Genomic DNA, 17,178 nt, shown 5'->3' on the forward strand with positions numbered 1-17,178 from the left:
CGCCCTTGGTTTGTATATAGAATTTCTCTTGGAAAATGAAGAAGTTTTTCTTCATAGCTATATTCAGTAGATCGATGATGAATTCCGTTGGGACCTGGAAGGGAGCTGATCTGTGATTTAGTGCAACCTCCACTACGTCTAGGGCATCTTGTTGGGGGATGCTAGTGTAGAGTGATGTAATATCACATGTGACCAAAAGCATAGTGTTAGGATCAAAAGGTCTCTCATCAATTAGTTGGATGACTTGGGTTGTGTCACGTAAGTAGGTTCTTGTATTTATGGCAAGTGGCTTTAGAAAAAAGTCTATGTATTTACATAGCGGCTCTAGTATTGAGCCGCACCCGGATACTATTGGTCGCCCAGGGGGGCGGTCAAGGTTTTTGTGGACCTTTGGCAAGGTATAAATAGTTGCCAGTCTCGGGGATTGTAGATTCAAGAATTTAAACTCTTGGTCACTCAAGAAACCAGATTCCAAACCTTTTTGTGTGATGGAAAGAATCATATTGGCTATCTCCTTTGATGGATCATTAGGTATCTCTTGGTAGCTGACTCCGTCGTGTAGTTGCCTATGGATTTCTTCTTTATACTTGGACAAATCCTGGACAACAATTGCCCCGCCTTTGTCGGCGGGTTTGATGATGACTTGTTTGTTGGAGGACAAATCCGTAAGTGCTTGTTTTTCTTTTTGGCTGAGATTGAATCTAACAAACTTTTTGGTGTTTAATGTCTGTTCAGCTGCTTGCGTGACTATATCCTCAAATGCAAGTATTCTCGGGCTCATAGCATAGGTAGGCGGAAAGAATGTAGACGGCTCCCTTAGGCCAGTGATTGATCCTTGCCGTCTATTAGTTTGATTCCGAAAGAAATACCGTAGGCGAATCTTCCTGAAGAATCTACAAAGTTCAATTTTCAGTTGGAATTTGTTGGCCGTAGCTGTGGGCACGTAAGAGAGGCCTTTGCTTAGTACCTTGACTTCATCCTCTTTAAGTTGGTAAGACGAGATGTTGATCACAGGGTTATCCTTGATAAGGGATACTGGAAGGATATTCGTAGCTGTTGCCATCACCACCGGTATGTGTTCCTCCGGGTCGAGATCACGCCGTGTGGCTCCGCCCGAAATGTCACCTGTTTCGGTGATTTCCCTCTGTTGCCATCCCAACCTTGGTTCTGTTGCTGGCCTCTCCCTTGACCCCGGTTCCAATTGGTACCCCTCCCTCGGGGTGGACGCCATTGTCTACGACCCTGCTCTAAAAAATGAGGTTGAAATTGAGGGGGGTATTGTTGGTAGTTGGAATCCCCGGGTGGATAGTTGTAGGAGGTGCTAGGTCCGGCCTCACTGTCACTGCCGGAGCTGTATGAAGAATCCGAAAAGGTGGAAAAGTTCCGTCTTCCTCTGAAGCCCCCGCGGCCTCGATTGGAGAAACGACCTTGTGTGTCCTGCTTATAATAATCTGGCTGCAGATATGGATACACAGATTTCTTGTCAAAGGTTCTCAGGTCTCTTGCTAATTTCTCCAATTTTTTGGTCTGGGCGGTTATGTCAAATTCCTTAATTGATGCTTCTAGATTCTCCAGGGCTTCCTTGCTTTTGGTCAGGGTACTGTCTCCTAGTATCTCAGCCTTTAAATCTGCAATTTCTTTGCTGAGTGACACTACTTGTTCAGCAGCTGTCTCTACTCCCAGCACCATCCAGTGCCGGGAGCAGTTGTTGGCCACGTAACTAAACCCTTCTTTAAATTTAGGGACGTCTATGAAGATTGCAGGTTCAATCTTAATTTGCAACCCTACTGGTATAATGTTCTCCTGCAGGTACTTAGTGAACAGGTGTCCATGTAATCTTGTACGTATAAGCTTCTTCTCTAGTCTCTCTAGACGAGATATTTTATCGTTCAAAGTGACATCAATGATGGGTGCAGTGGTGGATAAAAAGGTGGTGGATAGGTCTTTAGTGAGTTGGCTAATGTATGCCTCTGTGTAGGATAGGATCTCGGGATCCGCCATGGTGGATAGGATCTCGGGATCCGCCATAAAGTGAAAGGGGTGAGGCACGGTAGTCGCTGGCTAACGTACAGACCGCACCCTGTGCCAGCACAGGCCCACAGAAGGTAATATCACGGCCAGGAGGCGCGGACGCCTAGCGCCGACAGGCCCTGCTCCGTCATGCGGCCTAAAGGGGGACCGGTGACCCAAACCAACAAGTTGGACCAATATGCGGTGGCAAGAACGCAACAGCAATCCGCCAGGGCGGCAAAGGACTGTAAAGAACAAGCGGAACCGTCCCTGACCTCCATCATCACCGCAATCCAAACCCTAGGCGCTAACCTCGAGACAAAAATAGATAAGATCTCCATCGAAGTCAATTTGCTGCGCGAGGACTTGGGAAAAACCACTGAGCGGTCCAAGACTAACAAAGGGAACATAAAGACTCTGCAGACCTCTGAAAAACGGCTGGAGGACAGGGTAAACGAGCTCGTTCACCAACAACGACAAATGGCGATGAAGCTCGAGGATCAGGAAGGGAGGGCCCGAAGGAGCAACATCCGCGTGGTAGGTGTACCGGAAGGAATGGAAGAGGACAGCACGGAGCTGTTTCTGGAAGACCTAATCCTCTGTCACCTAAAGCCCAAAAGACTATCGAACATCTTCACTATCGAGCGGGCCCACCGGGCTCCGATCCCCAAGCCTAAACCTGGGGCCTTGCCGAGAACAATCATCGCTAAAGTCCTTAACTATAGAGACCGCGACGCGATCCTGCAGGCTGCCAGACAACAGGGAGACCTGCAGCACGAAGGGGCTACGATCCGCTTCTTCCCGGACTTCACATTGCAGGTCCAGCAGGAACGGCGCTCCTTCCAGGGGGTTAAGGCGGCGCTTCGTGAACGAGGATTGAAATACATGATGTTCTTCCCAGCCATGCTAAAAATAATTTCTGGCGGTAAATCACATTTCTTCACTTCGCCGGTGGCGGTTCAGGAATGGTTGGATGCCGCGGAGCCGGAGGCACAGACAGGTGGCGACGTCGGCAACTGGAGAGAACCCGGGGTTTCCTCTCCTGGTTCGGCGACGGGGCGCATGGAAGGGGACAAGCAGAGCCAGCGATCTTGGCGCTCCAGGTCGAACAGTCCCCGTTGGGACTCGCCACAAGACAACTCAGCGAGCTGAGAACGCAGACACTCGATGCAGTGACTCTTCGAACTGTAACGTATACCATAGACAATGTACTGTTGGGGTTGTTACGAGTGGTTAACTGTGTGTCTGACCTGAACTCTAAGAATTCACACTGAATGTTTACCCTATTTCAGTCCTGAGGAATAAAGTACTGGGGCACTGCGGGAAGGGCGGCCTGTTGAGGGCCGGCTCACGCTTTCCCGTAAGAAGTTCATCGGGGAGGGTCGTCTCTCTCCGGGGCAGGGTTGGGCAACAGGCGCTCTGCTAATTGGGGTGGTGGGTAGTTTGGAACCCACGGAGCAGGGAGCATGGTGGGGGGCACTGTTTCACGGGGAGGGGAAGGTACAATGTATGAAAGTGGGGGGAAGGGAATGGGAGACTCCACAAATGCAATGCTGGTCAATGTTTGCACTCAGCAGGTATGTTGGGGGGATGGTTGGGAGGGTAGGGGAGCTAGGAAGGTTTTACAGTCACGCGTAGCTAGAAATGTCAGACTCGACCCGAGCACCATAATGCAAGTACAAGTCACCTCACATAGCAACGGTTATGGCTAGAAGGTGGGGAAAAAGCCTCAAAGTTCTGAGCTGGAACGTCAATGGGCTGGGAGACAGACTCAAACGCACCATAGTCCTGCACTTTATTAAAAGGTACCAGCCGGACGCAGTCCTACTACAAGAAACGCACCTCATGGGGAACGCATGTCAGGCCCTCAACAGGTGGGGGTATACCCTTGCAGTCCACTCAGGCTTCACCTCAGGCTCCAGGGGTGTAGGGATTCTGTTGCGATTTACAAAAAGGGGGTGGTGATGAACAGAGTGTCTGAGTTAAACAGACCACTCTTACCCAGTCCAAAGATCAGGGCTTGATCCATCACCGTTATTTATCTCACTGCCCCATCCCAGCTCAGAACCTGGCTATATGCAAATCAGTCTGTCCCTGGCCCAGTGCATCATGGGAACAGGGCAGACTAAACTACCAAGCCAATTCTTCACCAGAAAGGAGACAAGCTACCGGGGACCGGTTTCTGGCATTTCAGCCTTCTTCGGCCCGGCTTGCTTGAATCCTGATGGAGCAGTGAGAAAGGGACTCATGTCTGAGTATACCCTGCCACACCTATAGTGGCCAAAAACGATTTATAAAAAGGGGGTAGTGATGAACAGAGTGTCTGAGTTAAACAGACCACTCTTACCCAGTCCGAAGATCAGGGCTTGATCCATCACCGTTATTTATCTCACTGCCCCATCCCAGCTCAGAACCTGGCTATATGCAAATCAGTCTGTCCCTGGCCCAGTGCATCATGGAAACAGGGCAGACTAAACTACCAAGCCAATTCTTCACCAGAAAGGAGACAAGCTACCGGGGACCGGTTTCTGGCATTTCAGCCTTCTTCGGCCCGGCTTGCTTGAATCCTGATGGAGCAGTGAGAAAGGGACTCATGTCTGAGTATACCCTGCCACACCTATAGTGGCCAAAAACGATTTACAAAAAGGGGGTGGTGATGAACAGAGTGTCTGAGTTAAACAGACCACTCTTACCCAGTCCAAAGATCAGGGCTTGATCCATCACCGTTATTTATCTCACTGCCCCATCCCAGCTCAGAACCTGGCTATATGCAAATCAGTCTGTCCCTGGCCCAGTGCATCATGGGAACAGGGCAGACTAAACTACCAAGCCAATTCTTCACCAGAAAGGAGACAAGCTACCGGGGACCGGTTTCTGGCATTTCAGCCTTCTTCGGCCCGGCTTGCTTGAATCCTGATGGAGCAGTGAGAAAGGGACTCATGTCTGAGTATACCCTGCCACACCTATAGTGGCCAAAAACGATTTACAAAAAGGGGGTGGTGATGAACAGAGTGTCTGAGTTAAACAGACCACTCTTACCCAGTCCAAAGATCAGGGCTTGATCCATCACCGTTATTTATCTCACTGCCCCATCCCAGCTCAGAACCTGGCTATATGCAAATCAGTCTGTCCCTGGCCCAGTGCATCATGGGAACAGGGCAGACTAAACTACCAAGCCAATTCTTCACCAGAAAGGAGACAAGCTACCGGGGACCGGTTTCTGGCATTTCAGCCTTCTTCGGCCCGGCTTGCTTGAATCCTGATGGAGCAGTGAGAAAGGGACTCATGTCTGAGTATACCCTGCCACACCTATAGTGGCCAAAAACGATTTACAAAAAGGGGATGGTGATGAACAGAGTGTCTGAGTTAAACAGACCACTCTTACCCAGTCCAAAGGTCAGGGCTTGATCCATCACTGTTATTTATCTCACTGCCCCATCCCAGCTCAGAACCTGGCTATATGCAAATCAGTCTGTCCCTGGCCCAGTGCATCATGGGAACAGGGCAGACTAAACTACCAAGCCAATTCTTCACCAGAAAGGAGACAAGCTACCGGGGACCGGTTTCTGGCATTTCAGCCTTCTTCGGCCCGGCTTGCTTGAATCCTGATGGAGCAGTGAGAAAGGGACTCATGTCTGAGTATACCCTGCCACACCTATAGTGGCCAAAAACGATTTACAAAAAGGGGGTGGTGACTGGTGATGAACAGAGTGTCTGAGTTAAACAGACCACTCTTACCCAGTCCAAAGATCAGGGCTTGATCCATCACCGTTATTTATCTCACTGCCCCATCCCAGCTCAGAACCTGGCTATATGCAAATCAGTCTGTCCCTGGCCCAGTGCATCATGGGAACAGGGCAGACTAAAATTCTGTTGCGCCGCTCATTGCCCCTCCACGTAGACCACACGGAGACAGACCCACAGGGCCGCTTTGCAGTAGTGTCCGGCAGATGGGAGGGGTATCGTCTGAACCTCCTATCCGTCTACATCCCACCTGGCCTCCAAACCCAAACATACACAGATCTGGGAAAAATTTTACTCTCCCTCCCTGACGGGCAGTTAGTGATGGGTGGGGATTTCAACGCGGTAGTGTCAGGCACCCTGGACAGACACCCTCCCAGGGACATACCACAAGGGCAGAAATGGCTGGCGGACTTCCTAGAAGCCTTTGGGCTCACAGACGTATGGCGACTGCGACATCCAACTGATACACACTTCACTTTCTTTTCCGGGCCGCATCACTCATTCTCCCGCCTCGACTACATCCTAACTATACTACAGCACGACACAACAATACAAGAAGCAAAACATCTTACCCGCGGCATATCCGACCACTCGGCGGTCTTTACACAGATAACATTCGGAACTCGGCGTGAGGGCTCAATTACACCAATAAGCGCCTGGCTCCAACACAATGAGGAGACTAGGAAGAAATTAATTAGGGCAATCACTCAATATTTTGACACTAACAAGGGGTCGGTGAACTCCCCAGTCACCCTATGGGAGGCGTTTAAAATAGTGATCAGGGGGGAAGCGTTATCGGTCATCGCCATAAAGCGAAAAGATAAAGACCAACAGGTAGCAGCCATGGAAACGGATCTTGCGCGGTTGGAGGAGGAGGGGCGGGACACTGGGGCGCCGGATGTACAACACAGACTACAGCTCAAAACAGCAGAGTATAAGGAGCTAGTTACGCAGGAAGCCCAGGCAGTAGCTAGACACAAGATGGGAAGCTCTACGACCAAGGTGACAAAGCTGGGAAGCTTATAGCGTGGCTCGATAAAAAACAACAAGCTAGTAGAGTAGTTCCAGAAATCCGAAACCTGATACGGGGACTGTTCTAACCGAACCACGGGAGATAGTGGCTGAATTTGCGAGACATTACAAAAAGGTCTACAGCCGGGAGTCGGACCGTCCGGAGGAGGACTCTGTAGCCCTCCTGGCGGACATCCGAATGCCTTGTTTGTCAGAAGACGATACAGAGGCCCTCGAGAGCCCACTCGAAGTCACTGAGCTGCAACGTGCAATCCCTGACCTCCGCCCAGGCGAAGCCTTAGGACCCAACGGCCTCCCAATAGAGCTCTACAAATTGAAGCCGGACACTCTTAGTAGCCACCTTAAACAAATGTTTGACAGAAGCAAAGAGACGGGAAGGCTGCCACGAGACCAACGCATAGCCACTATTGTGGCAATACCTAAAGAGGGGAAACCTAAAGAGTCTTGCGCTTCATACAGGCCAATCTCGCTGCTCAACGCGGAGCCAAAAATCCTGGCCAAAACACTGACGAATCGACTCCAGTCGGTCCTCCCGGATCAATCAGGGTTCATGCCTCACCGCAACACTGCACTCAACATACGGCGGCTTCACGGGGTGCTCGGGCAACGACACAGAATACGAGAAGATGCGGTGGTGGTCTCTCTTGATGCCACTATGGCATTCGACACCCTTGAGTGGCCCTACATGATCGCGGTACTTTGTAAACTAGGCTTTGGGCCTAATTTTATTTCATGGATCCGGCTCCTCTACACTGAGCCGCTGGCCCAGGCAGTAGTGAACAGTAAGGCCTCCGAGATCTTCCCCCTAGAGAGGGGGACTAGGCAGGGGTGCCCTCTCTCACCTCTACTATTTTCCCTCTCCCTCGAACCACTCGCGGCTTGGATAAGGCAAGACGTCTAACTCTAAAGGGATAGCCTGGACAGAAGGATGGGAGGACAAGATCTCACTATACGCCGACGACATCTTACTCTACCTCACCAGGCCGCGTAGATCTATAATGGCAGCGCTCGACATCTTCACGAGCTTTGGCCGAAACTCCGGATTTCGGATAAACTGGAGCAAATCCCACTTGTATGTACTCCACAGGGCCCCTCCAAGGCTCCCGGACACATGTCCCATAACAGTGGCGGAAGACGGCTTTCGATACCTAGGAGTCTTTGTCTCCACAGATAAGACTCTGCTGCACAAGAGAAACCTACTGCCGCCTTTACGACGGCTCCAGCGAGACGCTAAAGCCTGGCAGCAACTCCCATTATCATTGCTGGGCCGTGCAGCCCTCTTCAAGATGATGGCGTTGCCAAGATTTCTCTACGCATTGCAGAACTACCCTGACCTAGTACCCTAATCATACTTTGCAGCAGTCTAAGCGGCACAACGTGAACTCCAATGGGCGGGGGCGCCCAGAATCGCACTGCGTAAACTCACACTGGGGTGGTATGACGGTGGAATCGCCCTCCCCGACATCCGCAAGTATTATTGGGCCGCACACCTTGCGGCGATTAACCATGGAACATATAGTGATGGGAACGAACCCGGGTACGGGATGGATAGATGGCTGCTACCTGGGGGTAACTACGAGATCGCACTCTACTCCAAACCAGGTAAACTACACCTTACGGGCCCGACACAACACTCAGTACAGATATGGCACATTGCTCAGCAGGAATTGAGATGGTCGGGTGTCCGTACAATGTCAACTCCACTCTGGGCCTCCGAAAAGCTTGGCAATTTGGGGCGCACCAAGGGGTTCCGTAACTGGGACCTGATAGGAATCTCGCAAATAAGAGACCTCTGGGGCCCTAAAGGAATCCACACTTTCGCCCACTTACAGGAAACATACGACCTAGCCCATACCGAACACTTCCGATACATGCAAGTGCGACACTCCCTACAGGCGAACATTTCAACGGATGCGACACTGCCACAGGCCTCTCCACTAGAGGACAGATTATTGCACGGACTCATCCCAGAGCACACTATCTCCCTTACTTACAGAAAATTGATAAATAATCCCCCCGACACACTCCTTCCCCTAAAAGAGAAATGGGTCACTGACAGACTAGAGATAGATGAGGAGGAATGGATGTTCGCTCTTGCCTCCCCTAGGGAGGTAGCGATATCTGCCAGATTGCGCTTAGTCCAACTAAAAATCCTACACAGGGTGTACATCTCCTGCACTAGGCTTCAAGCGATGGGGAGGGGGGAGATGGGCTCTGTAGGCGGGGATGTGGAAGGACAGGCACCTTCTTTCAAATATTGTGGGACTGTCCGATAGTGCAAAAATACTGGAAAAGAGTGGTGCTGTGTATGCGGGAGGTTTGGGAAGTTGAGATTCGTCTTGAGGCTAAAAGATGTCTCTTGAACATCTGGGAACCTACGGACCTATCTCCGAAAGGGAGAATTTGGGTGACACTTGGACAGATGATAGCAAAGAGGAACATTGCTAGACTGTGGGGAGCCCATAATCCACCGAAACTGATGGACTGGCAAAGCGACATGGATTGGTGCATGCTGCAAGAAAAGACTGTGTATATAGCAAGAGGATGTCCCCGCAAATGGGGAGAAGTATGGTCAAGATGGAATGACTTTCGGGGCAACATTTGTGAGCCTCCTCCTGTCCCACAGTCCGGCACAAAAGATATAATCTAGACTGTTCCCAAGCGGCTATAACCGTGGCAATGTATACATTTCGGACGCATTACTGGTGCTGTAACGGAGTCGAGATCAATGTACTTCACTGACCGTGTTTGTTTCTTCCTTTTTTTTTTTTTTTCTTTACCAGACATGCCTTTTGAAGGCTTCCAAAAAACAGTTTAATGTTATAAAATACAAAATCGGACCTACATGTATCTGTACCCTGAATGACAACCCAACCACACACACTGTTATACAACGCCGTCATACCCCCGGGATGTCGGCTGTGTGACTTGATTATGAATACAAAGGTTAAACATGTGCTGCCGGCCCCAGGGTTGTAGGCGTAAAGCTGTGTAATTCTAATGATGCAATAAAGGTCTTAAAAAAAAAAAATCTAAATAGTGCCCACAATATTACAAGCAATTTGCACTGCCAGGCAGTGTGGTGGCCTATGTCCAGTTGGATATGGGTGCCTGGGATACTGCTGAAACCAATGTTACCAGCCCACCCTTTGTCCTCCCCATGCTAGAGGCAACAGCTGGAATACAGTGGGTTGTATAGCCGTCTAGGCTAAGCAAATTATCAATATCTCATGTTTCCTGTAACCCGATAATATCAGCCCCACATATGGATTTTCTCCAAATAGGATCATCTAGTTTGTTTTTAAGGCCTGCAATGTTCCAATTTAGGAACTTGGGGCCAGATGTAGGTAAATGAGATTTACCGATTTTAAATTACCGAATTTTACCGATTCGGTAATTAAAAATCGGTAAATCTGAGGGGTGGATATGTAGGAACATCCAGATGTTCCTTTTACCGAATCGGTAAATATCGGTATTTACCGATTCGGTAAATACCGACCGGTAATGCCCCATTCATTCCTATGGGCTTTGAAGCCCATAGGAATGAATGGGGCATTACCGGTCGGTATTTACCGAATCGGTAAATACCGATTCTGACAAGGGTGCAGGGGGTGTCACTTTGACACCCTCTAGCACCCCCAAAAAAGGTTCGAGGGCCATGTGGCAGGCATACCTGCCCTAAGGGCAGGTCTGCCTGTCATATGGCACAGGTGTGCATGCACACATGTGCATGCACACCAGAGTCGTTATTTTACCATCAAATAGTATTTGATGGTAAAATACCGAATCTGTAATGCTTGTGGGACTCAGAAGAGTCCCACCTACATATCAATTTTACCGATTCGGAAAAAATACCGATTTTACAGAATCGGTAAATTTACCGATCGGTACATTTACCGATTCTGTAAAATACAGGGCCCTACATCTCAAATTGCATTTACCGACCGACCGGTAAATGCCTACCTACATCTGGCCCTTGGTGCCTACCTTAAAATCAATCGGGCCCACTCTCTCTATGGAGGAAATGCATGATGCTAATGGATCCTTTCTTAGGGCCTCAATTGGGTGGACAACAGTGGCTATTACTTCTGGGGTTACTAGTCCCTCAATATCCTCTAGGTTTGAGAAAACATCAAATCTGTTTTGAAGGGGAATGGAAAAATCATAAGGACATTTCCCCGAGGGTGGATATCTGCATGCTGACAAAGCATCTGACACAGCTGCAAGATTTCTATAAAAAAAAACCTTAAGGGAACCAAACCAATGCCCTCCTCTTAGCCGTGCCTTGTACCCGCCCTCTCCAGAATCAGTTTCACAATCTGTGTTGAGGCAAAATTCAATATAACACAATCTCCTCTAAAGATTTTACCAGACATTCCAACCCACGGTATCTTGTGTGACATTTTAAATTCTTTAAACAAACAGCCCCCCGAGCCAGTCAAGTTATTTACATCATGTAATGCCTTGTTGCGCAGTGACATCCAATCTTCTTCCACACCGCCCTGTAGAGGGGGAACGTTTGTCAAAATAACGGTGTATGGAGTTGCCTCAGGGAGAAGGTTTATCCTGTCTGGGGTAAACAGGTGTACATAGGTCCCCTGACCTGTAGGCTTAGTTTCAATAACCCTTGGACCTTCCCTAGTGATTGTGTTGGGTGGCAGACCTGGGTTACCGGATGAATTTGGCACTGCAGCGTCATGGTATAGTACGTCCCCAGTGTCAACCACTGTGCGAGTCTGCATCAACTCAGACCCCGAAGGCACAGTCGGAACGTTAGATATACTAGGGCCACCACTCTGTTGATTAAGTACTGGGGGCGTCAACTGGTGTTCAATCTTCTCGAGCCTGGTGTCTATGTTGGGGAGTTTACTGGACAAAGGCCTCAAAAGTTCCAAAAGCTTCTCCTCAATTTTTAGAACAATTTGGTTCTCTAGGTCAGACATCATCTGCTCCAGACCTGCCTGAGAGCTTCTATCCGTCACAGTATATGTGCTTGTACCAACCACCTCCCCTGCACTTCCCTTCTTTCCCTGTGTGCCGCCCCCTTTTTTGGACACTTTACTCGCCTGTTGTAGTGCGGGCGGTATACTACCTGCCTGCCTCTTAACTGAGGTTACATTAACAAGTGTATCACCCAGGTTTGCTTGAATCATGCGTTGTTGCCGAGTCCGGGTTGTGGGAGGAGAAGGGAGAGTAGGGGGAGAGTCTGCTTCTGGTGGCTCCAAAGAAGGCATTAATGGAGCTTGAGGGTATGGTATGACCATCTGATCATCTCTGTTTGCCTCCGGTGCATCTGTCTCTAGCAGCATTACTGGGCCAATATCGGGTACACCAATAGAGGAGCGGCGATGTTCCAAGGACAAAAGTCTTTGAGTTAACTCAATTTCCCTGCATAGGACAGACTCTGCTCTTATAAAAAAGGAATCAAGTGTACCCGCTACCCGTGAGACCCCCACCCCCTTTTCACCAGTCTTACTCATAGTCACAGACAGTTAATTGAAGAGGGACAAAGCCAGAATAATAATGTACGAGCCCAAAAAATAAAAAGGAACAAGAAAAACGAACAACTGACCACCATCCAGTGTCACTATTCCATGGCAGGCAAATCGGGGTTTAGATGATAGAGATGGGGCCCTGCCCTGCCTTATCCTGGCTTTGACGGGCGCTGACGGGCCTGCCCTTGGTAGGGCTTCGCCCGGGCAGCGCCCGGGCAGCTCCCGGGCACGCCCGCGTGCGTCACGCTCTGCAGGAGGCCGCAAAGATTTTTAAGCGCCTCCTGGCGCGTTACGCGGCGTTACCAGCCGCAAGGAATGATGGGAAGGGTAGTTCTCAATACCCCCGGCAACCACAGCATCAATGGCGCCCCTCTGCGCACAGCGCGCTATCCCCCGTCGTGGGCAGCAGCAGCGGTGAAAGTCAGTGCTCCGGTAAGAGGTTTTTAGTGTAGAGTGATCTCCCGCGCTGCAGGAGGCCGCGAAGATCTTTAAGTGCCTCCTGGCGCGTTACGCGGCATTACCGGCTGCAAGGGATGATGGGAAGGATAGTTCTCAATACCCCCGGCAACCACAGCGTCAATGGCGGCCCCTCTGCGCACAGCCCGCTATCCCCCGTCGTGGGCAGCAGCAGCGGTGAAAGTCAATGCTCCGGTAAGAGGTTTTTAGTGTAGAGTGATCTTTATTTATTAATGGGGTGGTCCAGTACTTTGTGAATCACCCAACGAATGCGCCAATGTTAGCTGGCATGAAAGTGCCACTGCTCATGTTCGCGGATGACACCCTGCTAATATCCAAAAGGAGACAGGGACTGCAGTTGGCACCGTCTCGTTTTGAGGTGTTTTGCCGCGAACATGAGCTTGTGGTCAATGTAGTCAATGTAGGGAAAACTACGTTTATGGTGCTCCATGGGTCAAAGCCAGTTAAAGTATGTGTTTTCATGGATGGCAATCTATTGGAGCAGACCGACGTTTTTACCTACCTGGGTGTCACACTTAACGACAAATTGAGTTGGAAGCCCCAAGTTGATATATTAGCGCTGAAACATGCTCAGCTAGCCGGTGCCCTCATTAAGGAGCACAGGTTGTCTCCAACCATGCCTATTGCCTCCATTGTTAAAATCTATACTACTAAAATCTGCCCCACCATCCAATATGGTGCCGAAATTTGGGGGTTTTGTAACTTATCCTCACTTTCCACAGCCCAGAACAAATTTATGAGGTCAATAGTGGGTCTGCCCCAATCATCCCCTTGAATACCATTGCTTCTCGATCTCGGTTGTCCGGCACTTGAAGATGTTGCACGCTTTAGACCGCTGGCATTCTGGAGCCGTCTTTGGACTACTCCGGAACTCTTCCTGTATGCCAAGGTGCTGCTGGAAGTGAAGGGGCTAAGCTGTTCATATAAAATCCCATGGTTGACTGGTATTAAATCCCTGTTGACTGATATGGGGATGAGGAATCTTTGGGAGCACCCAGAGACTGCGGAATTCCCATCAAAAAGGTCCTATAGAGCAGCGTACTGGGAGCTGATCAAAGTCAAGAGATTCTCCTCCCATATCAGCCAGCCTCTGTCGAGGGATTACCTTGGTATCAAGGATGAACCCCTTTTGGAAGGCTACTGGGATCTTATAACGAAGCAACATGACCATAAACTTTACCATCAGTTCAGGGTAAGGAACATTACCCCTATGTTGGCTTACTAGCAAATGGAACCCTGCTATTAGTAACAAGTGCTTATTTTGCCAAGACCATATAGAAAATATTGATCATATTTCATTTGTATGCCCTGTTTATCTCAAACCGAGAAGCATCTGGTTGAAACTAGTATGCCTGCCCATGGAAACCAGATCAGCGATGGTTGCAAAGAGAATATTGAAATCTGATATTTCCAACCTCCCTGTAATTGGAGTAGCAAAGATTTTGAGCTGGGCCTGGGTACTACACGATAAAAATAGGGGGACAAAATAGCTATGCAAAGATTTAAGCTGGGCCCTTGAAATCAGAGGTTGGAGTCTGTAATATTTAATAGAATACACAACTATTGTAAGTAATAGATGTATAAGTCTTTATGCTGGTTTACATATTCAATTCTTTTTTAGATCTGGTTTTAAAATGTAAACATATATGTATTTATTTATTAATTGTTGTTGATGTGGTATAGCTGTAAGTTTTAGACTTTTGATAATTCTGGTGTATTTTAAACAAATGAAATATGTAATAATTTGATAACCACTGTCTTTTATGATGAAGAATCGCAATAAAGACTCAATGAAATGATACTACTTTTGGTATTCACAGAAGGCATTTAGTAGTAGTAAAGTTAGGATTTTGTCTTAAGGTTGACTTAAGACAGACTTAAGACTGGCTTAAGACAGACTTAAGACAGTCTTAAGACAGTCTTAAGACAAACTTAAGACAAACTTAGGAAAGACTTAAGACAGACTTAAGACAGACTTAAGACAAACTTAGAACAGACTTAAGACAGACTTAAGACAAACTTAGGACAGACTTAAGACAAAATCCTAACTTTACTACTACTAAATGCCTTCTGTGAATACCAAAAGTAGTAAGTTTAGGATTTTGTCTTAAGTTAGTTCTGTGAATCGGGCCCTTCGTTTCTTTTCAGCACTGCAGGAGCCCAGGCTGGGGCTACCAACATCAAGGAACTGAGGGGCATACCATCAAGCATTGCATTAACATTATCGCCACTTTAGCGGCAGAAAACTGCAGCTAAAGCGGTGATAATGGGCTTGATAATATGCCGTAGAGAATGCCCATAGAAGCCCATGTTCACACCAAAACATGGGCTTCAATGGGAATTCACAAGGGCGTATTATCAAGCCCATTATCGCCACTTTAGCGGACGTTTTCTGCCGCTATAGCGGCGATAATGTTAACACTGTTCCTTGATAATATGCCCCTGAATTTTAAAGTCATTCCTGCAAAGTGCATATTTTTAGATTATGTTGGATTTGTATCATTTTGGTCTTGTTTGCACGGATAAATATTGGGTATTTTTCTAAAACTGGTGTGGTGTCCTTTTGTTGTGTTTTACTGTATTACTCTTGGTTATGTTCAAATGCTTTACATATTGCCTTTGAGATAAGCCTGACTGTTTGTGCCAAGCTACCAAGGGTGGGAGCAGGGGTTATTTCAGTAGTATATCCCCTCTTCTCCTAACTAGAAGGAAAGACCCCTATTTGGACAAAGGTGCAAACCATTTCCAACTAGAGACCCCCATTTCTAACAAATGCTTTCATTCAAATTTCAGGAAGTATACGGAATGTGCAGCTGTTGTATCGGTTCGTTCCTACGTTTGCTAAAATCTATGCCACACACGTGAGACCTACATTTTGCCCTGAAACGGATGTTCAAATGTCTTGCAGTGCAAATGAGCATTCAGTAGGATATGCAGTATCCTGCCTAATTACCATTACTGAGGCATTTACCTCAGTAATTTCTGAATGCACATTGAATGCCTTTGAATCACAGCATGCTATTTGTGAGGGACTGCTGATCACCATCTCTGTTGTCACGATCACAAAATATCTTTTTTTTTAGTCCAGCCTTCGATGGGGGAGAATGCTGCAGTCCCCTGAACCACTCTCTACTCCCTCCAAGCCCACAGCTGGCTTTCCGATACAGAAGCTGTCCATAACAATAACTTTCCACTTTGAAAATGGCTAACCCTTTCTCTGAAAACATGCAGATGCAACCACCCGCTTACCTCTCCACCTACACTTCCATAATTCATCCCCTGGGGTACCTCAAGTTTGTAACTCGTTTTACAGCCATTTATGCATTAACAAGAGAACCATCAACAGTCAAGTGAGTGTAATCGTTCAGACCACAACGTGACCAACAACGTGTTCTATTGTTTAGAACAATGTTCTAAACAATGTGATCGTTCTAGTGTTTTTGATCGAGGCACGGGGGTTCTTTATTCCTTGGCAGGAATCAAGAGTGAAATAATGCAGTTAAAGGTTGCACTCCCTTACACCGGTAATTTAACCACTACTACAGTCAGGGGAAGGTATCACAGAGCTGCACATTTGGGCTCCATGGGAACATTTAAGGACGCCACGCGCTGTTCTGAGTGTGCTGAAGCCAGCAAAACTGTGGTTTCTAGATTTAAAACACCGCTGGATTGCATGAGGCAGAATGGCATTTCTGGAAGTGAGAACAAAACTATTAAATTTACCAAAGAATCTGCTTCTGGAAGCATCTGTTCTCACTTCTTGACAGATGCAACACTGTTTCCAATTTGGACTTCTCCCACCCTTTAAGAAAACTTTGGCAACTTAGTATCTGGCTATCGCATTATTTTCGCATTAATTATATTTTTATTTTACAATTTACATCTATATGAATACACACAGTGACAACTACACGAGGTCATTAGCAATTTACTTTGCACCTGTCTCACTAGCACAGCCTCACCCTAAAACACGGGAAAGGCAGTAACCTCTACATGTAGCAGTCAGGACACGAGAGGTGGGTTCTGGAAACATAGAGACTCGGGTTGAACAGAAGGTAAGACTTGTAGCCCCACCTCGACACACTCCGCAGAGACAATCCCACAATATACCAAATTCACATAGGTTCGTACAAGAGGAAAGATAAACCTAAATGTAGACGGGCTCTGCCCCATAGCAGCAAGGGACATATTTTATGAGAGGCTTGATTCATGTTTGTACCACACAAAGTGCTACGTGCAAGCCTGCGAGTCATTTTTATGAAGGGATTCAAAACCTTTTTGCATGATTTTGAATGGCTTAGAAAATCTGGCGTAAGGCAACACATCGCAAATCGCTGCTTTGCCTTAATCTGTGCAAGAGGGGTGTTCCATGGGCCTTGCGGTGGCAGTTCCCACTCAACTCCATTGTTTTTGACTCATT

This window comes from Lissotriton vulgaris, chromosome 8 (assembly GCF_964263255.1).
Source record: "Lissotriton vulgaris chromosome 8, aLisVul1.2, whole genome shotgun sequence".
Classification (NCBI taxonomy): Eukaryota; Metazoa; Chordata; class Amphibia; order Caudata; family Salamandridae; genus Lissotriton; species Lissotriton vulgaris.